The sequence below is a fragment of the Xyrauchen texanus genome, chromosome 45 (genome assembly GCF_025860055.1).
Source record: "Xyrauchen texanus isolate HMW12.3.18 chromosome 45, RBS_HiC_50CHRs, whole genome shotgun sequence".
Taxonomy (NCBI): domain Eukaryota; kingdom Metazoa; phylum Chordata; class Actinopteri; order Cypriniformes; family Catostomidae; genus Xyrauchen; species Xyrauchen texanus.
In genome coordinates, this window is record NC_068320.1 from 18,951,919 (window position 1) to 18,979,329 (window position 27,411).

At 37.7% G+C, this 27,411-nt stretch overlaps 1 protein-coding gene across 1 annotated transcript in view; it reads right to left on the reverse strand.

The window, feature by feature from the left end:
* Window positions 1-27,411, reverse strand: part of LOC127637393 (protein O-mannosyl-transferase TMTC2-like) — a 50,566-nt gene that overhangs the window by 21,844 nt on the left and 1,311 nt on the right. The window lies entirely within an intron of this gene.

The following is a 27,411-nucleotide window of genomic DNA, read 5'->3' on the forward strand; positions in this document are numbered from 1 at the left end:
TTTATGCATTTCTACTCAATAGATCCTGATATTATTATAAATGGACCACAGTGTTTGCAAACAATAGTACATTAATAACTCTCATTTGGTTTATCTAGTGCATTTGTTAATGTTGTTGTTGTGTACATTTGTTTATGTAATCTTGTTTTTCAGTTGGGCTACAGAAAATCTGATTACTTTGAATAAAGCTTAGAGCAGCTTTGCTCTGTGGTCATGACAGTAACTTTTGCAAATAACTGTGTACTGTTCTAAAGGCCAATACCAACCCATTAAAAAAAGATGTAATTGAGAGAAAGACAAACAAACAGACAAGTAAAAACCCTCTATAAGTACACTATGTTTTTGGATTTTGTGTGGTCCCATCACAATTCTGTAAATGAAGATGTTCTTAAGTAGGTGGTTATGACACTTACCACTTGAGTCTCACCATAATATTTAAGTTTCGTAGTGACTGGCTACATCATTGCTTACCATTCCATATTTAACCCACAGATAAGCACTGCCTTGAAAACTCAACTGAGCTTTTGGCAAAAAAGTTTACTTGCAGGCAGCTAACTACAATGCACCAAGTCTGTTTGAAGAATAAAAAAGGGCACTTGAATTTTAAAAAGGACCCAATGACAGTTGACTGATTAGTACAGAGTATTGGAGAGGTTTTGCATCACTGTGCAGGGGAACATTTAATCTGTAATCTGAGTTAATCTGATGCTAACAGGATTATGGCGGATCATGGAGCCACAGTGTTTTAGGGTCACAGCTGGAGGACAAGGTCTTAATGTCTTTAAACTGGTCCTAACAGAAGGTGGGCCAAAGCGATGTGTGCATTTGTTGTTTTTGTTTTACATTTTAACAATCTCAGTGGTGAAAGATAATTTGTTGGTTGACTAGCTCACTTCAGAATTAAGCCATAATATAGTCCAATATAGCCAAGCAAATATTTTTTTTTTGCCATCCCTGCAACCCCAGGTCACTACTAATAAATATAAGTAGTACAATTAATATTTTCGTAATGAACCTAGTTAGAGGGTCCCCTGTATATTTAACAGCATTAGCTGGGAGAGAATTTCTTACATATGTAAGAAAAAGGGACATTATAACTGAAATATTCCCATATGAATCAATGTCGAATTGAAATTGGAATCGAACCGAGAGCTAATGAATTGGAATAGAATTGGGAAATCTGAATCAATACTCTGCCATAATGCAAACAAAATGATTTACAGGACAGTACATTGTCACTAAAAGGACAATTGTTTATAAGTGTATTTTTTCACTTGGTTATACTTCTGCGAGTGCAGTAAAGACAAAATATACTTATATTCAAGATCTATTCTCTAAAAGCAAGTCCAAATATCTTATATGCTCTTTCTCAGGTGAATGCATCTTTTTTTTTTTTTTTTTTTAGGATTTTTAGATATTTTAATATTTTAATATAATATATTAATATTATATTCAACATTCTCAGATAAAACAAAATTATTCTGCAGTATAGCTACTAAAGTTATTTAACATTATTTAAAATAAATTTTAGATATTTATATTGGAAAACAAGCCTAAACAAAAACAAATCAAAAACTTATTTTGTTGCAGTGTCTAAGGGGGAGAAGACTTCCTCTCTCACCTTTCTGTTCACTTCAATCCATCTTTAACTCACAAAAAAACAAACTCTCTCTTATTAATAAAGCTGCGTATTGCTAATTATCTTCACAATAAGAAACACACAGTGACACATATATTATCATTCAATAAGTCAAGAGACAACACGTTAAAGTATAATCTAGCTGCATTAAGCAAGCGTGCGTGAGGGGGACGAGTGTCCCCGTGACAGAGTATGCATAAGCCGGGTGCAGTTTCAATCTCTCCCCCTTAGATTGGATTTCTACACGCGACTCATAGAAGTGCCGATGACCGCACAGAGAAATGCCAGTTTCTGAGTTTGTAGTTATTTACATGACCTGCTTCTTTATTATTTAAACTTTAATAAAACTATAACACATTCAATATAACTATATTAAAGTTATAAAGCCGGGGGTGTTTCCTTTAAAGACGCTTGACACGCAAGTCCGCTTATTCCACAACAAGAGTACTTTTGTATTCATCATGTTAAAATAGTGGGCTCATGCGGTTAACAAAAGCCAAACTGAACTAAAGAGCCAATGATCAAAGCAACCGAACACTTACAGCTAGCCAGATGTTGAGGACAACAGTGGCATTAGTATGCTGATTAGGATTTTGCCCTCTGTCTGAAGAACTGGAACCCATTCATGAGAATAAAGACTTGGGTATAAAAGACAATCAGGGCAGACATACCTCTTTCAGACACTTTTTTTCCCTGTCCACCTCATCAAACACACTGGCAGACTGGGTGAAGCAGGGAAATTGCAGTCTCAAAAGTATCTGAGCTAGACTCTTTCATCTACTCAGAGAACACACTTCCTGATTAACCCAACAACAGCTAAAGGGGAAACACTTGCCAAGACCTGTTGTGAGCATATGGCTACAGAATGAAGAGAGAAGAGCGATGAGGGCGTTTAATCAGACCAAGAAATTACAGCCAAAGTGGCCTTTAGCATTTAATCATATACAGTGGTGTCTAGTCTGATACGGCATTGAGAATATGGGATTTAAAAAACAAATGTAAAACAGAAAGTAAAAAAAAAAAAAAGAAATGCAAAATAAAGAAGAAATATTTAAGATTCTCTATTTGGTCAATAATAAGAAATAAGCAAATTTGTGACATCTCCTTTGTGCAAAAGGTCAGATTTCCTTGCTTCCATGGAAACACACAAGACCCTCTTTACAACTTTTGCTAATCATGTTGGGCTAACATGGATTATAAAGGCCCTGATTTACTTCATAAGAAGAATGAATGCATAAGACGTTATTTAGAACATAATCTGAGAGGAAGGTGTTTTTGAGTTAGTTTCAGTGGTTCGTAACAGCGTGCCGGGCGAACTTTTTTAAGGTTTTACTTGTAGTGTTCACATATTTAAATGCTCTTCTAAATGCCTCCCACAGTGGTGTGGCAGGTATCTAAATGTTTGCAAATAGAAATTCCAGACAAAATAAAAAAGCACTGCTAGACCATCATAAAAATAGCATCGACTGACAGAATGATTTCAACGATCTGAGCAGACCCAATGATCTGTGATACTTCTCACTTTGACAATTGATCTGAGAGTTTCCTCAAACATTAATCTCCATTATGAGACATCTGGGCTAATCCCAGAGCGATGCCATGCTAATGGAATAGCCATTACACTCAGCACAAAGAAGCACTGTTATCCCAATGATGGATGATGTCCATAAGATGGCCAGTGGCAAGGTTAGCCACAGAGAGAGCAGTAGTTAAAAGAAATCAATGCATTGTAAAACCTCTGCAGCCCCATTAATCAGGCACATTGTCTGGATGTATTGAGGATTTAGGATTGAGTATTTCACAATTTACAAAGATTTGACCATTTAAAATAAGTAGGCCTAATTGAGTAACGCAGTAATTAAGCAGCTGGGAGTAGGTGTGACATAGTCAGTGAACAATTATATTGGATAATAATTGTGGTTGTAATGGATGATTGATGGATGATTTTAATAGCATATTTTGACAATCCTGAGCAATCTACTGTATGTATCTCACAGAATGACAAATAAGAGGTGAACAGGAAAGAAGAGGGCAATATATATATATATATATATATATATATATATATATATATATATATATATATATACAGTTTCATTTCACTATTTCAAAATTGCACAACATATTCTGTAGACAATGATACAGTAAATCTGTCTCAATGACCCCGTAAAGTCTCACTGTCTGAATTCTGTGACAGCTGTGGAGCTGCACATCTGAAAAGTGCTTGAACAATTTATTGGCAGTCTCCAGAGGTGCTTTTAATAAAAATATATATGTAGATCTACTCACCTTACAAACATGTGCTGCAGTGAATTAAATTCAAATGCTCTCACCAGGCAATGGGTGGAGACTTTATTTGGCCACCCAACAGGTTACCAGGCTTCAGTTGTATTTCAACACAAATGCATATTTAAAATGTGCATTTCAGGGAAGTAAATAGGCATTGGAATATTATCAGCATGATACAACATCCTCTTGTCAGGCTTTGTAATAATAGAGTCTAATTAGATAATTAAAAGGTAATTTCTGTGTTGTCTGCTTTGCTGTGTTAAATGACGGCTTCGATTAAATACTTCAATTAAATGCTTCTTTATCTGTCTTACTGACTGCCTTACTGCACAAATCAAAATGCAAAACACTGGTAGAACCATCACAGATCTATTAGTTCTGTTGCTTTTAATAATTAGAGATGTCTCTACTTATTTCCCAACAAAGAAAACGCACATGTCCACAAAAGTATTTGGACATTTAAGCCACACTTGCATTGTCGCTTTATTCATATCTGTGATGAATGTCTGCTTGGTCTTATCAGCAGATATAAGCTTGTGGCAGAGTGACCTACAAAACTCCCACCTGCTGGAGAAGAGAACAGCTGAATGTATTCAGAATGGATTAAATTTACTGGCTCGCTCCTTCCTATAAAGGGAAAAGAACATGAAAGTGAAGTGTGCAAATGCAAAAATGATGAACAGCAGGTTCTAATGGGGCTCTTTCATTGTTTGACCAGCTCATACTAGTCATTACAGACACCAGACCCTAAAGAAATGGAACAAAACCAGGCGAGAGGAAGCAAGAGGAAATCCTGAACCGATTAATTAAATTCTATTTGTCCTGTGTTCCATCTATTCCTCCCTGGCCCCTCTCTCTCTCTCCATCATTTCTTTTTCTTTTTGAAACCATTTTCAAGGTATTTACTAATTGGCAGAGATTGCAAGCAGCCAGGTGTGCCCACTACTGCTCTTTCTCTCAAGATACACATATAAAACCACACTGAACAGGGAATGGTCAAGATTGTCTATGGTCTGAATATGGGCTAGTGGTTGTGTATTTAGCACTCATCTCATCTGCAATTTTCAAAATGTTAAAAAATAATTTATCAGACAACATATTGTGATTTTAAGCTCAAAGCCACAGAGATGGGGGAAATAAAAAGGTGCTCAGTCCATAGAGTGAGGGAGAGAGAAACAGACACCACAAAGCTGCGTATGTGCATGTGACTGGGAGAGACACTTGAAGCTATTTTGTGTGTTGGCCATTGCCATACTTGACTTGCCCTTTGAAGCTTCACCTATATGTCTTATGCGAACGTGTTTATGTTGATGAGAATAAAGAGTGACATACACGAATTGGAATCACCATCTCCCGCTTCCTCATTCATTGAACCTTGTTTCAGTTCCTTAACCCAAACTTCATTGGTTACGGTTCAGCTGGCTTGAATTTATACTTAGAACGAGGAGGAATAATGGCGAATTTGTGGATGTGTTTAAAACATTTAATTCCTGAATAGCTGAGGTGATCACTAATGAATAGAACACTTTGGATGCCTCTGGAGTTTATTTCTATATTTGAATGCAGTTATTTTGGGATGCACAGCATGAGTAAATGTTTTTTTCACATTAAAATATGGTTTTCTTTTACTCTCTAGTTTTCTTCTAGCCTCTTCGTAAGCAAAGTCCGCGATGTGCTTGTGCGTTTATGTTGTCAGTTTGATCATAAATGTGTTGTGATCACTGCTCAATTTCACTGATTCACTGACACTGTAAGGGTGTGTGTCCACTGCAAACTAGCATTCAGATCTGCTTCTGTTCCACTATGCAACACCCATATTTTCACAATCCAATCAACAGCCAATGGATAAACTCAAATACCCATCCCACAATTTTTTCTTGTTCGATAAGCTGTTACACTCGGAAATACGTCACAATATGGAAGTCGGTCACAACTTCCGTTACATGCCGACTTTAAAGCATTGCTTCGGTACAAATTCACCTATAAATGTCAATTTTAGTCATGATCGGACTTTAAATCGCCTGCTATAAGCAGGCTTCCCATTATTATGCAGTCTAAAAAGGTTTATTTGTGAGATGTTGTGAACAGTATTTTTGATTCTTTATTTTGATTCTTTATGTCTGGGTGTCTGACAGACAACCGATTGCTTTAATAAACTGATGCAAAAGAGAAAAAAACTGCTGGATGCCATGAACTACATGTTGTACACCCAATATAATCTTACAATTATGCACTTTTGAAGTACTCTGGTTACACTGTAGCACATCACTGAGGTCGGGATGCTCATAAGCAGCGTAGTTCCCTACATTAGAGTATATCCTATTTCTTATTTTTGTGTGTGTATTAATATGTTTTCTTATTGTGGGGCTGCCTTTAGTGTCCACATATCCCCCAGAAATATGTCCATTTAGACGTTCAATTGTTATATGATGTGCATTTGTTGCATCAGTGCTGTTGCATAATAAGAAAACGTGCAAATAATCGTAAATCCGGTTAACCACAATGTTTTTCTCGAACTGTAATGCAACCATAAAAAACTCACACCGTGGCATCCCTAGTCACTGCAGATTCATAATTTTTAGATGTGTCAAAAACCTTTATATTGGAACACTGTATATGAAATAACATGAACTCTCCTTAAAAATGTAGTATGTAATGCTGCAATATACATTTGCAGCACATAAACTGTAAAATATTTTAATATCACTATTAATGTATGATGGTTTGCCTACTATTTAACATTTGTACTGGTATATCTGCAAAGTTAAAGTTGCATAATTTTCATTCTGGCTTTAGGGCTCTCCACTGCTGTGCGGCATTTAGTTTAGAATGCATCTTTAACATAGTCACAGCACAAAGAAAAACAAGACACAGATAAAAAAAGACAGGTAATTTCCCTACTAGTCAATCTCACTATTCAGTCAACTCAATAGATGCCAATCATGAGGTTGTTTTCCTTCTCACTGACTTAAGTCAATAAGAACTTTCCAAGGTAAAAGAATAGATGGAAGACTGAAGAGAGAAAGGTAAGAGGGATTCATGGAGCTGTTAAAGTGTAAGAGAGGGATTGAAGTAAAAGACAGAAGAGAGAGAGAGAGAGAGAGAGAGAGAGAGAGATGGAGAAAAAGAGAGATTATGTGCTCGTGAGACTTACTACTGGATCACAATTTATTAACTCAAACATATTCATTAACAAATTACATAAACAAAATGTCAATGTGCCATATAATGAGCAATATAATGACTCTTTGCTTAATAGAAAGCAGTGGAAATTTCCATTTCATCAGATACTGACAGATGATGTCTGCAGCCATTGTTCTTGGAGAATGACCATGAATGTCATATTGGAGAGACATTAAGATCTTAAACTCTCTAAGACAGATAAACACAGCAGGCAGCAGTTTATCTAAATCTCAATCTGAAATATGGATTCTTTCCATTTATTAAAATCAAGTGAGGCCAGCTAAATCACATACTCCAAGCCCTACTGATGTGGCCTTACTACAGACACTGTATGAGTAGTAAAAATATCTGTCTTCTTTTTAGTCTGCACATAATACATAGTTAAAATAAGATACTAAATCTTGAAACAGTGACATTTTTAACTGATTCTTCCAAATTAGGAAGAATTTAGAAACTTGGCCCACCTACCATCTATACAAAGTACAAGGAGGTTAGCCAATCATAACAGAGGTAATTTACATATCAAAGTATTCAAGGTACGTGGGCTGCCAATATAATGCATTAATTCAGTGCGATTAATAAAATGTAAAAAAATTATGCAATTAATTATGCCATCGGACTGTAATAAGGAATATTACTAACATAGGAGCAATTCAAGCTTGAAGGACCACCTTCATGTTTTTGCAAGTCCCAAACAGCAGGGGGCAGTAAGCACAACTCCAGCTGTAAAGGCAACATGCAGCTGTACAGGAAAAAAAAAAAAATTACACTTGTTTTTCTAAATTTCAAACTACATTCAACTTGACACATTTTCCTAAAAACAATACGTTTATGACGAGATGCAACCAAAGCAAGATGCATCAAAAGCGTCTACCTGACGCAAATGTACATAGACGTGTCCTTGTAAAAGCACCCATCCTGGATTAACTGCAGAAGTTCACATAGATGCAGTGTCCTTTATTATTTGGCTGATGAAGGCTTTTGTTGGTAATTAAATTATAGTCTATGTATTCCATTTCAAGACCGTAGTCCATCAATAGACAAAGATGATTCAGGCAGAGATCAATGAGATGCATTGCAGTTCAACCGGCAGGTTATTTCGGTGAGGTTCGGTGGGGTCCATCCTAAATCCAAGGTTCAGGCAGTGGCATATGAATTTTCCAATGTTTTACAGTTGGAGTTGGCATCAGTTCATCCTCTGAAGTAAAAAAAAAAGTAATGTCTGGCTAACACTGGCTGTTGTTTGTCAACATCACTCAGCATCACGTAGCAGTGGAGTCCGACACCAAGCAGGAGCGGAGCAGGATCTGGCCGGCTCTGGTAACCTCAGGAGACATGGAAACAAATAGAATAATATTAGTGTAGATGTCATTGAATTTTATGCAGAGTTATAGATCATGATAGATGTTTCTGGTTTCAGTAGACCTAAATAAAGCAACCTAATTGTGAGTTGATTGATAAATTAGGTGTATGCCTGGCTAAATAGATGAGTCTTTAGTCCAGACCTAAACTGAGCGAGTGTGTCTGCATCCCGAACAGTGTTAGGGAGACGATTACATAGTTTAGGAGCCAAATATGAAAAGGATCTACCTCCTTTTGTGGATTTTGATTTTCTTGGAATTATTAACAAGCCAGAATTTTGTGATTGTAATGAATGTGATGGAATATAGCATGTCAGAAGGTCACTGTTTGTATGTAGTTAACAGAATTTTAAAATGAATAAAACATTGAACAGGTAGCCAATGAAATGATGATAAAATTGGGTTAATATGATCATATTTCTTGGTTGTAGTCAGCACTCTGTCAGCTACAGTTTGAGACAATTGAAGTTTATTTATTAAACTTGCTGGATATCCTCCCAGTAATGCAATACAATAATGAGGTCATGAAAGCATGAATCCGTTTTTCAGTATCAGCAAAAGGAGCTGGAATATTTCTGAGGTGGAAAAAAGCTGTTGTACAAACATTGGAAATTTTATTTTCAAAAAGGACAGATTGGCATCAAATATTACACCTACGTTCTTTGCTGTAGAAGACGACATAACAGTAGATCAATCGACAGTCAGTGGAAACTTAAAACTAAAACTGATCCCTGTTGCACTCCATACTTAACTTTTCTTTGATTTGATAATCCCTCATTTACACATAAAAGTGGTAGCGGTCTGATAAATAGGACCTAAACCATGATAATGCAAGTCTACTAATGCCAACACAATTCTCCAGTCTATTTAAAAGAATTTCATGATCTATCGTGTCAAATTCAGCACTAAGATCTAAAAGCACTAGAAGAGAAATGTAGCTGTGATCAGATGATAAGAGCAAGTCATTTGTAACTCAGATAAGTGCAGTTTCTGTACTGTGATGGGGACTAAATCCTGACTGAAATTGTTCATGTATACCATTTCTCTGTAGAAATGTACACAGTTGGGAGGACACTACATTTTCTTGTATTTTCAACACAAATGGTAGATTTGAAATCGGTCTAAAATTAACAAATTCTCCAGGATCAAGCTGTGGCTTCTTAATTAATGCCACAACAGCCATTTTAAAATTTCTTGGGACATGTCATAAGGATAACGAGGAGTGAATAAAATTAAGAATAAGTTCTGAGATTACAGGGAATACCTCTTTTAAGAGCTTAGTTGGTATTGGATCTAACATACATGTTGTGGATTTGATTTTAAAGTTTTGTTAGCTCTTCATGACCTATGACTGAAGGATTGAAAATGCTTGTGAGAAATTACAAGACACTTTTTTCTGAGGTGCTGTGACAGTTGATTTCATAGTTCCAGTTTTATTTCTGATTATTTAAATTTTATCAGTAAAGAAATTCATGAAGTCATTACTATTGAGCTGCGACGGAATATCTGGTTCAGTCGATGTTTTATTCCTAATCAATTTAGCCACAATACTGAAAAACACCTTGGATTGTTGTGGTTATTTTCTATGAGTTTGCTAAAATATGATGACCAGGTAGCTTTTAGTACCTGTCTGAAGCCGCAGACACTATCCTTCCATGCACCGCAAAATACCTTTAATTTTGTATTCTTCCACTTGCGGTCCATTTTCTTGCGCTCCATTTTCTGCTCTCTTGAGAGCATGAGTGTGATCATTGTACCACAGTGCTGGGCTATTTTCTTTCATTTTCATTCAATTGTAGGGGGTGACACTATCAAGAGTGCTAGAGATGACTGTATTTATATTTTCTGTTATTACATTGAGTTCTTCTAGACTTTTTGGCTTACAGTGTATTTGAGACAATTCTGGAAGATTATTAGTGAAGCCATCTTTAGTGGTCAAAAGAATAGTTCTACCTGAACAATAGCGTGGTGTGTATTGTGACATTAGCTGATTGCAGCAAACAAGAGACGAGGTAATGATCTGAGACATCATCGCTCAGTGGTAGAATTTCTATAGTATCAACATCAACTCCATATGACAAAATTAAATCTAGCGTATGGTTATGGTGATGAGTTGGTCCTGTCACATTTTGTCTGACTCCGAGAGAGTTGAGAATATCGATAAATGCTAATCCCAATGTGTCGTATGCATTTTCTATGTAAATGTTGAAGTCACCAACAATTAAAACTCTGTCTACATTAACCACTAGATCTGATAGGAAATGTGCAAATCCACCATGGAAACCAGAGTATGGCCTGGGTGATCTATATACTGTACTGTAGCAAGGGCAAAAGATGACAGAATTTAGTTTTTTTATATTTGACGATGTCACATTAAGCATTATTGTCAAAAGACTTAAACTTCTATCCTGTCCTCTGAGTAACACCAAAAACGTCACTGTAAATTGTACCAACACATCCACCTCGACCCTTCAGACAAGGCTCATGATTATAACCATAACCTGGGGGAGTAGATTCATTTAAACGAATATATTCATCCAGTTTAAGCCAGGTTTCATTCAAACAGAGTGCATCCAAACTATGATCTGTAGTAGCTTTATTTACAATTAGTGCTTTTGTAGACCCAATGTTTAGCAGTCCTACCTTTATATGATAATTATCTTCAATGTTTTTTTTTTGTTGTTTTTTTCCAAGTTTAACCTTAATTTTGTTCCAAATTATTTAGTAAGGGGTCTGTGTTTGATAGTTCAGGGAACAGACACAGTCTCTATATAATATTTAGGTGATACATTCTCTATGTTGTAGTTTATGTGACCTACATGACATCTCAAGGCAGCTAGCAGACGTTCAGATTAACCATTTTTCTGCTTCCTGTGCTGGGCCCCAGTTATTCAAATACTATCACTATTAAGACTTGTAGCCAAATTACATGAGAGAAGAGCAGCACCTTCCTTGGAGGGATAAAGTCTTTCTCTCTTTAGCAGGTCAGTTCTACCCCCAAAAACTCTTCCATATAAATCCTATGCTATTCTTCAGACACCAGTCAGACATTAATAGTGACACTAATCTACTATATTCCTCATTACCACATTGAGCTGGGAGGGGGCCAGAGCATATTACAGTGTCTGACATCGTTTTTGCAAGTTCACACACCTCTTTAACATTATCTTTAGTGATCTCCCACAGTGCCGACATGATTAACAATTTTAGAAAATCTATGTTTAGCATTAGCCAGCACTTGTAAATTTGATCTGATGTCAGATGTCCGAGCCCCCGAAATGCATTTAACACTAGTGGCTGGAGTCTCTATTTTCACATTCCTTACAATAGAATCACCAATTATTAAGGCTGGGAAAATGATTGGAAACCCTAACAGGAATGGGAGAGTGGCGTCACTTTGCTGAACGAGTATGCCGCAGAGACGTCACCCAAACGCCCTGCTGCCGGAGCTCTTCAGCCGGAACCAAAGTGTGTGTGTGTTGCTCACTGTTATACCCGCATCTGAAACAGTATCAACCATCTTATCTTTCTCACTGACCTCCACTAGCGTTCAGATGCATGTCTCCAACTCATTAATCTTCTCCGTCAGCCTGACTAATTCCTAACATTTATCACATGTAAATCCCTCACTGCTGACAGAAGCAGCTATAGTAAACATGTGGCATGCAATGCAAGAAGAAATAACATGAGCGGATACCATGACTTACCGCAATTGTTTGTTGTTGTTGATGTTATGGTTGTTCTTGCAGTGGTGAGGGTTTGAGATCGATGTGGTTCCTAATCAGCAGATGTTTGTGATTGATGCAATAATCCAAGTAAAACACAGTGGAGAAAATGAATGCATGCAGTCGAGACGCGAGATGTAGTCAAGCGGAAAAAATAAAAAACGAGAAACGGGTGCGCGTGGCAATATACACACAGTTGAAACAGTAGAAAAGAAGAAAAACTCGAAGCACACGGTAAAATGGCAAAAAGGATTAAATGATGAATGTGAATAAGCAAGAATTAGCAATGCTAACCAGGCTAGCAGGCTACAAACACAGACTCGTGCAGCGTGCTGGCAGCAACCGGAACAGGAAGTCGGTTTTTGAGCAAGATCAACACAGAATGATCAGACTGGTTCGAGCTGACAGAAAGGCTATGGTAATGCAGATAACCACTCTGTGCAATTGTAGTGAGCAAAATAACATATCAGAATTCACAACATGTTAAACCTTGAGGCGGATGGGCTACAACAGCAGAAGACTACGTCTGGCAATATTAGGACCATGGTGTTCCTAATAAAGTGCTCAGCAGCTTTAGATGACTCAGACGATTTTCTCCATTGAACTGTATCCTAGAAAATCACCACAGACAAGCAGCTCAACAGCTAAGCAGAGCAATTTAAATTTTATTAAATCACAGCAGGGTCTGAAATTGACTTTTTAGCCCACCATCCAATGTGGCTCGTAGATGAGAATGTTTTCCAACAAGTCAGATTTCTTACCCAGACCATTTTTTTTATTATTATTACAACCAGTAAGTAACTCTCATGAGTCTCCTGAGCCTTAAGTACACATAACATAGAAACAGTTCTTGGTTTATCTGGAGTGAGTTAATTCAGACAGCTCCAAATGATTCTTTGAGTCACTAAAAAGAGCAGGCTCATCGAGTCGTTCATTTGGGAATTGGACAACATTGTTAGCGCTGTAGTTGTTAATTCACTAAAAGGAACCAGATCAAAAGAATACTTTCTTTGGGAACCAGCATTTGGCGGGTGTTAATTTCGAACCCCGTCTCACAGACATGAACAATAGCCATAATTAATGCCATATTAACAGAGAATCTCCTGACAAATAATTGGAGAGAAAATGCAGGTCCCCATTGTCTGTCATGTCACATTTCCATTTCTCACAAGAGCACATGCACACCCTCCAAATGAACCATAAATTAACTGTATAATTTGACCGGTAATAGCTTTGCATAGCAATGAGAGCAGTGCAGACAGCGGACCTCAACAAGTCCTCATATCGCAGCGATCTTTCTTTACAAGGTAGGCAAAATGCTCTCTATCCAGGTCTTATCAGGAGAAACAGGAAAAGCAAACAGACTGTTTCCGGACTCCTGATGAATCACAGACCGCAAATAATTTAAATAGGAATGAAATATGACCTGGATGTGATTAATGATTATGTCTCATTGCTCTGGGCGGAACAAAGTTGGAGTACAAAGTACTGATGCCCCCCTCCCAACAGTACATACAAAGTTTATTTAATAGGTCGAGTGATGTTATACAGGTTCAACATATAAAATGATAGATAAATCTTTGTCAGGCAAGGTTAAATATGCCAAAATGATTTTTTTTAGACACTTTGTTCCCTTGGTTTCTAAGGTGGTTAAAATCCTCAAAGATATTCATATTGATGAATCCATGTTGTATTCACAATAACTTTTCTATTTGTCATTGAAACCTAATAGGCCTAAAATTGCTAGTAGTAGGCCTAGATCTTAAAAAAAAGGAATGTATATAGGCTAAGTAATTAGACCTTAAAACCAATGTCCTATCCCACCTAAAGAAAATACTGAGGGTCTGTAATGGGAAATGCATTAATCTAGACTGCTAGGCTCTCCTCTGGAGGGGTACAGGTGTGAGAAACTTGAAGTCCTTTCAAAAACATAATAATTCCTTTCCGTCTGGTTTTCTTTTCTTTTAATAAAGAGAGGATATAAAAATCATCCCCTCAAATTAGTAAACCAGCAATAATGACCTAGAAATACAGTATATTCAAGTAATTTAAGAGCGAGGTGGAACTGGCCAAATATTTTAAAATGAATGGGAGAAATTGGACTGCCCAACAGTCAACGGATATAGAAATAAAGTCCCGCCTTAGAGGTAAAAGAGCCAATCAACTTTTAGATACAGACATTGCCTGTCAAATAACTTGACAACACACATACGCATTAGCTATACAAGCTAAGATTTTTGCGTAATCAGAGGAAAAGTCTCCAGTATGGTCCTAATAAGTGCCCAATGTGGTCTTCTGCTGAAATCCATCCGCCTCAAATTTCAAAATGTTGTGCATTCTGAGATAATATTCTGCTCACTACAATTGTACAGAGGGGTCATCTGAGTTACCGTAGCCTTTCAGCTCGAACCAGTCTGGCCATTCTCCATTGACCTCTCTCATCAACAAGGCTTTACCTTCGGCAGAACTGCCGCTCACTGGATGTTTTTGTATTTGGCACCATTCTGAGTAAATTCTAGAGGGGTAGCCAACCCTGCTCCTTGAGAACTGCCTTCCTGCAGAGTTCAGATCCATCCCTGCTCCAACACACCTGCCTGTAAATTTCAAGTAATCCTAAAGACTTTGATAAGCAGGTTTAGGTGTTGTTGATTGGGTTGGATCTGAACTCTGCGGTGAGGTTTCTCTCCAGGAGCAGGGTTGGCTACCCCTGCTTTAGAGATATTTGTGTGTGAAAATCTGAAGAGATCAACAGTGACAGAAATACTCAAACCAACCAGTGTGGCACCAACAATCATGCCACTGAACACTGAGATCACTGATGGTTAATGTGAACATTAACTAAATCTTTGTAGTTAATTTAAAGTAATTTATAACATCCATCCAAAAAGACAAAATGAGGGGTTCTATTTGTGCTGAAGGTAGCATTGGCAGTATACACCTGTGGCATGAATAATGTCAAGCACAGATAAAGCTAAACTCTCCACTTTAAAAATGCATCATAAGCTGCCTTGTTTATTGACTTTGCGGGCAATGTGGGCGGAACATCCGGTTAAACAATCGTTATGTTATGTACTAACGCAGAATTAAAAAGGACAGAAACTCGAGAACATATGATCACAGAATTATAGCGAGGCAATATTGGTCTTCCTCACCTATCTGTTAATGATTATAGATTTCAGAATGATCGCCAAATATCGCAAATAGAAGCATTTGAGTTATTTTGTTGAGTCTTTATCCTTTGATGGAAGAACCTGATCAGACTAACCTTACATGCTATATAGCCTATTAGCGCCTTCACAGCTGTAAAATTGGACATGTTTTGAGAACTGTAGATAATTATGTTTATTTTAAAGCATATATTGAGTCTAGTCAGAACCTGAAGAGTTTGTTGTATCGAGATTATGTACTTACTGCAGATACAGGAGAGGTCCAGACAGCAGGTTGCTCATGCATTGCATAATTCAGGCAATTATATTTTCATGCTGTCATTTTTTGTATTAAATACAATTATTTTGTGGGAGATGAATGTGTAGTAATGTCAATCTAGTTTTATAATTGTTAATTTTCATACTTAAATCACCGTATCTAAAAGCTATAACCTACATTAAATGTTTTAATGTTGACTGAAAAACTGATCATGTTGATAAGATTTAATTTATTGTTCTTGTGTAGGAAATAACGATGTCTTAGCAGCCACACAATAAACTGAACAGTACAAAAATAACTACATGGAATACAAATAAACATTTATTTGGACATATATTATAAACATTGTACTCAAAAGTTCAATGTTCTCTGTAAAGAAAATATAAAACAGTATGTATCATTAAAACCAATGTACAAATATATTTTATTGATACTGAATTAAAGTTCGTGGTTTTCCAAATCACCTTTTCCCCTTAAGTGAAGACATTCACATTCAGCAAAGAAGAAAGTGAATTGGAGGCAGGAAAAAAACGCATGAAAGAGGATAATCAGAATACAATTAATTTCAAACGTGATAAAACATCTCAATGCTGTACATGTCTCATCTAATAATTATTATCTTTCACTGTAGAATTTATCCATTTAGCATCACAGCATGAAAATAGTTGAAAACATCATCACTTCTCACAGACAGTTCAGGAAAAACAGCATTCCTTTTTATACTCCGTAATTATGCCATTTCAATTCATGAAGCATTCACAAAGGCAGACACTTATTAGAAACTCAAAATTTCGAATGAAATTTCAGCGCATGTACGCACACCATTTAGCACAATAATGCTATCGTATATGTAATTTATTGTGCTCCTTTTCTGGACGTCTATCGTAGCCGGACCATAACGGTGGACAATATAAGTAATACCTGCTGTTGACTTCTTGCCAATAAAGTGAAAAAGAGTACACAAACAAATTATTCCGAAGCTTTTTCAAACAGATGCTTCTAAGTCAATCCTTCTGTAGGCAGCTAATAGAAGCAGCAGCACCTGGGACTGGAGCGCTGTGCTTAAGAGTTGTTTCTTATCATAAAATTGCTGTTTACGATAAAACTTTAGTTTTGCTTTATTATTAGGATAACTGCTCACACCACATGACATGCAAGGAAGCAGAGACCGGCTACACACAAAACGCTAACCAATCGCAATTCCGCTAGCCAACGGGAAATTCTGCCCACCTAGCGAAATACATTGGACTCACTGAGAATATTGTGGATTCAGGGTAAACAAAATTTTGAATGAGGAAATTAAGAACAATATAGGCTAAACCATTTAAACAGAATTTTTTGGAGAGCCACATTTGCTTGTTTGGAAGTAAAACAGCACAAAGATTACGGGTGTGTTCACACTTGTAGTTTGGTTCTCTTGGTCCGGGCCAATATTGAAAATGATACATTTAGTCCTGGATCGTTTAGCATTCACATTGGCATTTTTAACACTGAACCTAAAGATACAAAACCAAAGGCTTCAGGGAAACGTCACTACCTGATTGGACAGTTTTTATGACGTATATTTTTTTACAGAACTTACCGAACATCGTCAACAATGATGGCGAAATGCGCTCGTTGGATGTACTGTATATATGTATATATGGTGGTATTTTTACCAGCTGAGAACAAACAAAGAGTTAATAAAAATGTATAAAGGAGTCAAAACAATGCCAGGAATTCCTCTGTTTGTACACACAAAGGAAGATATGCTGCAAGGACAGCTGATGGGCTCTTCCGACGCCAGTACCGAACCGTAATGGGAAACATAGCTCCTATAATGAGAAGAACCAGGTATGCTTAAGGTCAGTATTAGGCAAATTACTTCCTGTTTTTGATTCGTTTAGACGTCTTTGGTCCATGTTGCATTCATATATCAATCGAACCATACCAGAGTTCGTTTGGAAGCGGACCGAGACCCACTTTTCAGGTGGTCTCGGTTCAGTGTTTAGTGCGCACCAAGGTTCTGGTGACAGCGTTCACACTTGTTCAAATGAACCGCACTAACAGAGAAATCGCACCAGAGTTCATTTTAATTGAACCAAACCTGCCAAGTGTGAACACACCCTATTAACACACCATAGGACAGGATTTGGAGTGGCTCTTACTAGTACACCTCATTGTGTTCCCTCTGAACAGATGACCAGGATCACAGATCAGCAGACACCATAATCACCCATGATTAACCTGACAACCAAGACACCTAATCATCACAGCATGACACCATGTTCAGGGGCTTCTCTATATCCACCAATGCACACACAGAGCTCAACACAAGCACATTAGGAGGATGGCTGTTATTAATATACTTGCAGCAAAAGGCATCAAATCATTTGAGGATTAAATTTTTTTTCCAATAGAGTTGTCTGACATTGAGAATGGATAACTCTTTCCCCTGTTCCTCTGGTTGTAAAATGTCTTGAAGCTGCTGGTGATGCACAGACTGACAGAGAACAAAAGAAAGAGGAAGACAAAGACAGGAGGTGGCAGAGAGAGAAAAAAGTGAGAGATCGCTGAGAGCGGGAGCTACCGAAAGATGATACACAATGAGTCATTATGATCACACAAACAGCAAACAGTTAAGAAAGTGTGTAATCCTTGGGGGCTTGAATTTCCCCCTACTGAGGCAAGTTTTTATGCCAACCTATGTTTTTGAGAAAGCAGATGCCAGTGCAATGTGACACCAGTGCAGACAAGGCTCTCATAAATGTTGGTTTATTTGTTGACTATACTATGGCCATGAACTCAGGGAACTTGCAGGCAGACTTGCCGGTAACGTATATTCACATACATTTAAAATATTTGTACAGTTTCTTTCTGTTGTATCCATAAGCAAACAAATGCTGATGTCTGTTGAATATTAACCTAGATGGGAAGCTATGCCTCAACTCTGCAAGACTTTAGGGCTGAAATTGTCATCATGTGTGAACACCCCATAATTCAGTAACTGCTCAGCAGATTCCTTTGATCCTATGCTGGTACGATTTCTATGAGTGAATGTACTTCTGGACACTTCAGTCAAGGGGTTCTTGTTTCCAAAAGTTACCTCATAGGAGGTAACTTCTTACAGGAGCTAATGTCCTTTCCTATTAAAGAACCATTATTTTGTCATGTTTCTGGGAACAAAAGGCCAGATCCCATGACAGAATATCCAAACCAAGACCAGCTCAGTGACGAACAGAGCGATATCCTCCTCCTTCAAGAAACTCTACCCTGAAATATCCCTCCAAGATTGTTCGCCAGGGAGGCTGGTGTCATGGGCTAATACATGAGGGTTTTCATCCTGATTTTCAAGGTTAAAACATGCCAGTTTGCTGACAGCTCCTCAAAATTGGGCACAGAAATCTAACCAGTGCAAATCTGCAAGTAATCAAGACTTCGACCCCCAACACACACTCCCACGGAGCATGTGCATACATCAATAGGGCCGCTGCTTTTAAAGCTAAAAACGTACATGTGTTCTGCATTGGTGGAATAATAGAGCACATTAGGGGTCGAGGGGGAAATGCAGAGTCTTTTATAAAATTGCTATATCCATGGCAACAAATCCAACCTCTATTTCTCAGTATCTACGATGTCCAGTTACCCACTCTGCAAATTTTTTTCCTCTGCCACTTTCTCTCTCTCTCCCTCTCTCACTCTGTTACCAAAAAACACTCACAATTATTCTGAAAAGCACCAGAAATGCTGGTGCTCTTGATGAAGCCCATCTGCCTCTCCTTCATAAAAATACATCATCTCTGTGATGCATTTTCGGGACTCTGTGGTTAAACCACTCTCTAATGCTTCCAAACATCTCAAATTACCCTCTTTAAATCCCTTTCTCCCTCGCTTTCTGTTCCACAACAATTGGGTCTGAATTACAGCATATGATAAGAAGTGTCTTTGCAACAAACATTACAGTACTTAATGCAAAGAGTAAAATCACTATGTTAGGCGTCCATATTGTATTCCTTTTGAGATACAATGTTCTGCATTGATTTAGATTTTGTATCTTTTAAGCCCAGAAATAGTCGTGTACTCAATTCTCTGAAGTGTATCTGTGACTAATGGGTCTATTCTGCAATTGCCTAAAGTATTGTATTGTATTGCTCTTCAAATGTAGATACTTTTCTATCAGGCATTAAAAAAACTGAATAATGGCTGAGCTTATAAATTTATTTTACCATCTCTACTTCCCTGTTAATTTATTATTCAATTTAACAGTCTCTACATCAGGGGTCTGTTTTAATAATTAAAAAAATATTTTTTTTATAGAAATTATAATATTTGTCACAAAGCGGACGAGTTTACATATTTTTTTCTAAAACATTACCCGTTTACCTACTAAAAGGGTCATGATGCGGGTCTCCTCGATGGTTTGACTATCAGCACACAACTGAATAACCCTGGCTGCATGACTATGATAAATGATTACTGCAAGAGTTAAATTAACATACAGGTGTGAAGAAACTTCAACATTTCTAAATTGCACAAATAAAAAAATACATATACAGATTCGTCTCTGGCTTGCATGTCAATGATGCAGAGATCTACTTTTACAGTGCATCTGGAAAGTATTCATAGCACTTTTCCACATTTCGTTATGTTACAGCCTTATTCCAAAATTTATTAAATTCATTATTTTCCTCAAAATTCTACAAACAATATCCCATAATGACAACGTGAAAGAAGTTTGTTTGAAATCTTTTCAAATGTTTTTAAAATAAAAAACGAAAAGAAATCACATGTACATAAGTATTCACAGCCTTTGCCATGACATTCAAAATTGAGCTCAGGTGCATCCTGTTTCCACTGATCATCGATGAGATGTTTCTACAACTTGATTGGAGTCCACCTGTGATAAATTCAGTTGGACATGATTTGGAAAGGCACACACCTGTCTATATAAGGTCCCACAGTTAACAGTGCATGTCAGAGCACAAACCAAGCCATGAAGACCAAGGAATTGTCTGTAGACCTCTGAGACAGGATTGTATAGAGCCACAGATCTGGGGAAGGGTACAGAAAAATGCAGCATTGAAGGTCCCAATGAGCATAGTGGCCTCCATCATCCGTAAATGGAAGTTTGGAACCACCAGGACTCTTCCTAGAGCTGGCTGCCCGGCCAAACTGAGTTATTGGGTGAGAAGGGCCTTAGTCAGGGCGGTGACCAAGAACCCGATGGTCACTCTGACAGAGCTCCAGCGTTTCTCTGGGGAGAGAGGATAAACGTCCAGAAGAACAACCATCTCTACAGCACTCCACCAATCAGGCCTGTATGGTATAGTGGCCAGACGGAAGCCACACCTCAGTAAAAGGCACAAGACAGCCTGCCTAGAGTTTGCCAAAAGGCATCTGAAGGACTCTGACAATGAGAAACAAAATTCTCTGGTCTGATGATTCAAAGATTGAACTCTTTGGCCTGAATGGCAAGCGTCATGTCTGGAGGAAGCCAGGCACCGCTCATCACCTGGCCAATACATCCCTACAGTGAAGCATGGTGGTGGCAGCATCATGCTGTGAGGTTCATCTTCCAACAGGAAGCACACAGCACACAGCACACAGCCAAAATAACAAAGGAGTGGCTATGGGACAACTCTTTGAATTTCTTTGAGTGGCCCAGCCAGATCCCAGACTTGAACCCGATTGAAGATCTCTGGAGAGATCTAAAAATGTCTGTGCACCGACGCTCCTGATCCAACCTGATGGAGCTTGAGAGGTCCTGCAAAGAAGAATTGGAGAAACTGCCCAAAAATAGGTGTGCCAGACTTGTAGCATCATACTCAAAAAGACTTGAGGCTGTAATTGTTAACAAAGGTGCTTCAACAAAGTATTGAGCAAAGGCTGTATATTCTGAATACTTCACAGCCTTTATGTGATATATACAGAATATGTGATTTTTTTTTTTTTTTCTTCATTTTTTTTGTTATCAGTTTGCAAAGATTTCAAACAAACTTCTTTCACGTTGTCATTATGGGGTATTTTTTTGTAGAATTTTGAGGAAAATAATGAATTTAATCAATTTTGGAATAAGGCTGTAACATAACATAATGTGAAAAAGTGAAGTGCTGTGAATACTTTCCGGATGCACTGTATATTTAATTTAATCACTGAGAAGGTTTACCTGCCAAGTAGCAGCAAACATTACAAGCAGCCTCAAGAATGGACACAGAGTAGCCGTATAACACTTTTCCTTGAGCAGAATATTGCACTACAGATCGCTAAGTTTGTTCAAAGGGGAAAGCAAGAGATAGAAAAATTTTAGACTATTTCTAATTTGCGCAAGTATAAATCTTAAACTGGGGTTGTTGCGTCTCTTATCTGGCAACCCTGAGCATGTTAAACGCTTGTGGAGACACGTTAGGTCCAAATGCAAGTTATCTAAAATATCAAATGAAAAAAAAAAAAAAAAACGCTTTTACGATAAATGAGGCATGGGCTACATTAAACCATGTGGAGGGCCTGATCTGGCCCACGAGCCATATGTTGCCCATGTCTGATTTCTGACACCATGAAAATATTTTGTTTTGATTTCATGCATGCAGCGGAAACATTCATAAATTCACTATTTCAACTTAAAATCCAATTAAACGCAATACTACAGGGGTCGTCATGAAAAATAAATGTTTACTTGATTTTTTGACATATAAAATGTCACTCTACTACAAAAACACACTGTCAATTTCAGAACTCTTCTCTACTCAGTGACTTCCATACATCATTTGGGTGTCCATTCATTCATGATTGCCTCTACAGCAACATCAACACCTACTTTAGGTCATCACATCACATCCTTGGCCCCACTTGTGCTTCAGTTCTTACACAGAGAGACAGAGAATGAGCAGGACAGACATAACTATTCCTGCACACCAAAGGGGAACCATCTGGACTATTTTTTATTACTGAATATAAACATGCACTAGACAGAGATCTTTGACAGTTTTCATGTATCTGGCGCTGCTTTTAAAAGATACAGTGTCAAGTCACATCACTGAAGAGGAGATGCCATTTTTTGTCATTCAGCTGCTGCCTTTGTTTGTTTTGAGCACAAACTACTCAACAAAGCCCATCTGTGCTATATGAAAACATGCACTAGATGGACATCTTTGACCGTTTGATGCATTCCAGGCTTTAGTGCACGATGATTCTGTGTGTGTCTTCATTGTGCTTTGAACAATGTATGTGTGGTTTTTCACCTCAAATCAGCATGGATTGTATGCTTTTCAGCTCATATCAGTGTGGATTGCATGTAAACTAGTGATAATACAATTTAAGTTTTGCAAAAGAACTGTTATTGAAGGATAGGGCAGTTAAAAACACTTGGCTCCGGAATATTTTGGAATATTTCAAATGTCATATCTGTTTGATTAATGGCGCTGCTGTGCTTACAGTATTGCATTGTGTAAACCCTGAAATTTAGTTTTATAATGTTGTGGAGCTGGTTCATTCGCTTTCAATTGAGTTTCAAATATGGCTGTATTAGAGGGGCTGCATGATGTTAGCATGTCATAACAGTGGGCATTTACACTGATGTTTTAAGGAGGCACTTAGGCCAACACAGGTCGTTTCAGACAGATCCCCAGAGACAGTGTGGAAAATTACTTTACTAACAATATCCCATAATGACAATGTGAAAGAAGTTTGTTTGAAATCTTTGCAAATGTATTAAAAATAAAAAACGAAAAGAAATCACATGTACATAAGTATTCACAGCCTTTGCCATGACATTCAAAATTGAGCTCAGGTGCATCCTGTTTCCACTGATCATCGATGAGATGTTTCTACAACTTGATTGGAGTCCACCTGTGACACTTTACTAACATTATCAGTGGACCTCAGCAAAGATAATAAAATGATAAAGCTTGATTTAATAATATGTTTAAGTCTTTTCCAATATTGACAGGATAAAGTAAGGATAAAAAGGGCAAGGCTTTGTGCATATTTTAAGTCATTTATAGTCTGTCTTTCAGTTACGTCCACATAGATTGCTATCTGTCAGGAAACTATAGCTAAATTCATACTCTGTAAAACACATGCTCTCTGTGACACCATCCACCAATCACAAAGACAACATCTAAAACACACACACACCCACACACATGCATAATCAGATGCTCCACCTAAAAGCCACAAAATGCTATGCCATTTCTCCACTGACGAGTCACATGTGTGCACCACACACCCATCAATTTAAATACAGCAATGGAAAAACAGCTAAAGGTTTTGTGTAATGCTCACACACACAAAATAAAATACAATCCATGTTTCTTTAGTAGCTTCTCAGCAACACACATTCAACAGAACTGGTTAAATGTGCATTTTGTTTCACAGCTGGAAAAGAGGGGGATGTTTTCTTTGTAATTCCCCCTTGAGGTCCATTATCCATTTCTAGGGTCACATGCTTCGGCGACAGACTGTTGCAGATGCAAAATATAAAAGGAATGAAGGAAAATGGCCAGCCTTCTGTGGTCCAAGTTGTAAATGCTACCATCCTTCTTGTGCACAATGCACATTTTTTTCAAAACAAATACCAAACAGTGGACGATGGCCTCTGGCAGTCTGTTCAGGTATACACTCACCTAAAGGATTATTAGGAACACCATACTAATACTGTGTTTGACCCCCTTTCGCCTTCAGAACTGCCTTAATTCTACGTGGCATTGATTCAACAAGGTGCTGAAAGCATTCTTTAGAAATTTTGGCCCATATTCATAGGATTGCATCTTGCAGTTGATGGAGATTTGTGGGATGCACATCCAGGGCACGAAGCTCCCGTTCCACCACATCCCAAAGATGCTCTATTGGGTTGAGATCTGGTGACTGTGGGGGCCATTTTAGTACAGTGAACTCATTGTCATGTTCAAGAATTTGAAATGATTCGAGCTTTGTGACATGGTGCATTATCCTGCTGGAAGTAGCCATCAGAGGATGGGTACATGGTGGCCATAAAGGGATGGACATGGTCAGAAACAATGCTCAGGTAGGCCGTGGCATTTAAACAATGCCCAATTGGCACTAAGGGGCCTAAAGTGTGCCAAGAAAACATCCCCCACACCATTACACCACCACCACCAGCCTGCACAGTGGTAACAAGGCATGATGGATCCATGTTCTCATTCTGTTTACGCCAAATTCTGACTCTACCATATGAATGTCTCAACAGAAATCGAGACTCATCAGACCAGGCAACATTTTTCCAGTCTTCAACTGTCCAATTTTGGTGAGCTCTTGCAAATTGTAGCCTCTTTTTCCTATTTGTAGTGGAGATGAGTGGTACCCGGTGGGGTCTTCTGCTGTTGTAGCCCATCCGCCTCAAGGTTGTTGTGGCTTCACAAATGCTTTGCTGCATACCTCGGTTGTAACAAGTGGTTATTTCAGGCAAAGTTGCTCTTCTATCAGCTTGAATCAGTCGGCCCATTCACCTCTGACCTCTAGCATCAACAAGGCATTTTCGCCCACAGGACTGCCACATACTGGATGTTTTTCCCTTTTCACACCATTCTTTGTAAACCCTAGAAATGGTTGTGTGTGAAAATCCCAGTAACTGAGCAGATTGTGAAATACTCAGACCGGCCCGTCTGGCACCAACAACCATGCCACGCTCAAAATTGCTTAAATCACCTTGCTTTCCCATTCTGACATTCAGTTTGGAGTTCAGGAGATTGTCTTGACCAACCACAACCCTAAATGCATTGAAGCAACTGCCATGTGATTGGTTGATTAGATCATTGCATTAATGAGAAATTGAACAGGTGTTCCTAATAATCCTTTAGATGAGTGTATGATTCTATGATAAGACCTTATCTCTGCCTACCCTTGTATGTAGAACAACCAGATTTTAAAACCCATGTAAGACAGGTCTTTTAATTTACAGTCAGATTTAAAGCGAAAGCTTTTACTACGTAGCACAGTTGGCAAACAATCACATAATTTTGCAGACAGACTCTCTCAAACATTATAAAATGCAATAATAACCCCAGCCCCCCAGTAGAAATATGACTGTCTGACATCCTTTTCAGTTGAATTGCTCATTTCATACCAGGAATTGTTTTGTGCCGAATGAACATTTGTGTTTTATTAATATTACCATTGGCGCATAGAGTGTGGACAAGCCTCCATACTGTTCCAAGGAAAAACACTTGACGTGATTAAGAAAACAGAGACAGAGTGCAGTGCAGTATCCCAGAGATCTGCAAGACCACTGCAACCGCACTTCAGTGCTCCAAGAACAGCTGGTGTATTACCACAGTCAAACATGGTCAGAAAACAGAGTCTGGAGTCACAGAGAACCAATCACAAGAGTCTTTGATTATGCCTTATGCTTGTGTCTTGCACACAAACACAAATTAAAGCAGCTTATACCCCAGGGACAAGGTAAAGGATGCACTTTTATATGCAAAGTTCGATTTGATGAATGGCTCTGTAGGGTCAATGTACTGATTGGGTATTCTGAGGGCAGTCAAGAGCACACATGTATCTCTTGGGTTTAAATGAACACTGGGTCACAAACCATAATTTAACATTTAGAAAGTGTTGGAGACACTGCTTGCATCACCTCACCAAACAACTCCACTGTCCTGCTTAACTACACTTGACCAAAACAAGTCACAAAGTAGATCATTAAAAAAATAAAATAAAAGCAGCTGGTGCTGTTTACACAAATTATAACTTTCCTGTTGCATTGGCTATGCTAAACCATTTCATGGGTCATTTTGCTGCAATAAACCCATTAAGAGAGATGACCCAGGTTATGCCAGGCACAATTTTGCAGAAAAAATCATATATGTATGAAGTATTGATGATAAAGGATGACAGAATGCTCTTATACACAGAGATCTACCAGCATCTCAATACAGAAGAGGAGACGCACATCAGTTTCTCTGACAACCACTTCTGATGTCGTCTAACCACAGGCAATAAACAAGCTATAAACAACAAAAAATGCCCATAATTTAATTTAATGCTACATTCAAAAAATGTTTAATAGATTACCAGGACGTTACCTTAATATACTGTATATGGTAAAAAAAGAATAACATATTTAACAAGACAAATACATGTATTTTACAGTAAAATACTGAAAAATTATCATATTTTAAATAATATTTTTTAGACATAAAAGTATTAATTTTACTGTATAATTTAGGGATACGATGTATCTATCGGCTGCCGATATCTATCGGCCAATTACTGACCAAATTAAAGCCATCTCCATATCAGTAATAAGCATTAAAATGCTGATATGAAAAATTCATAGCAATCATCATGTTATCATATTTAGTTTATAAAAAAATTATGTAAGTGGCAAAATATCGGTATCGTTATCAGTTTTTTTGTTGAAATCGTTTTCTGACAAAAATCTTCACACCGGTGCATCACTAGTATAGTTAACACAAAAAAAATATATATATTATGTTTAACAAGAGAAAGCAGGTACTTTTACAGCAAACTATTGTTAAAATTATGGTGAAAAACAATAATTGGGCATCTCTGCATGACCCATTACATTTCATGGAAATAGTTATGATTCTTCTTATTTTTTTTTATATCAGTTACGTACACTGGAGTGTTCCATGTTATATTTTATGTAGTTAAGTAAATGTTTACTGATCCATTATTTTAGTGTCAAATGATGAAACCCTGATGGTATTTATTGTTTGTGTGGGTAATATTGTGTTCTGTCTTTGCATGTGTATTGTCATTACTCCTGGAAAGGCCACTCTTGATGAACTTTAATTCATAATGTGGCCTTTTGATGTTACTACAG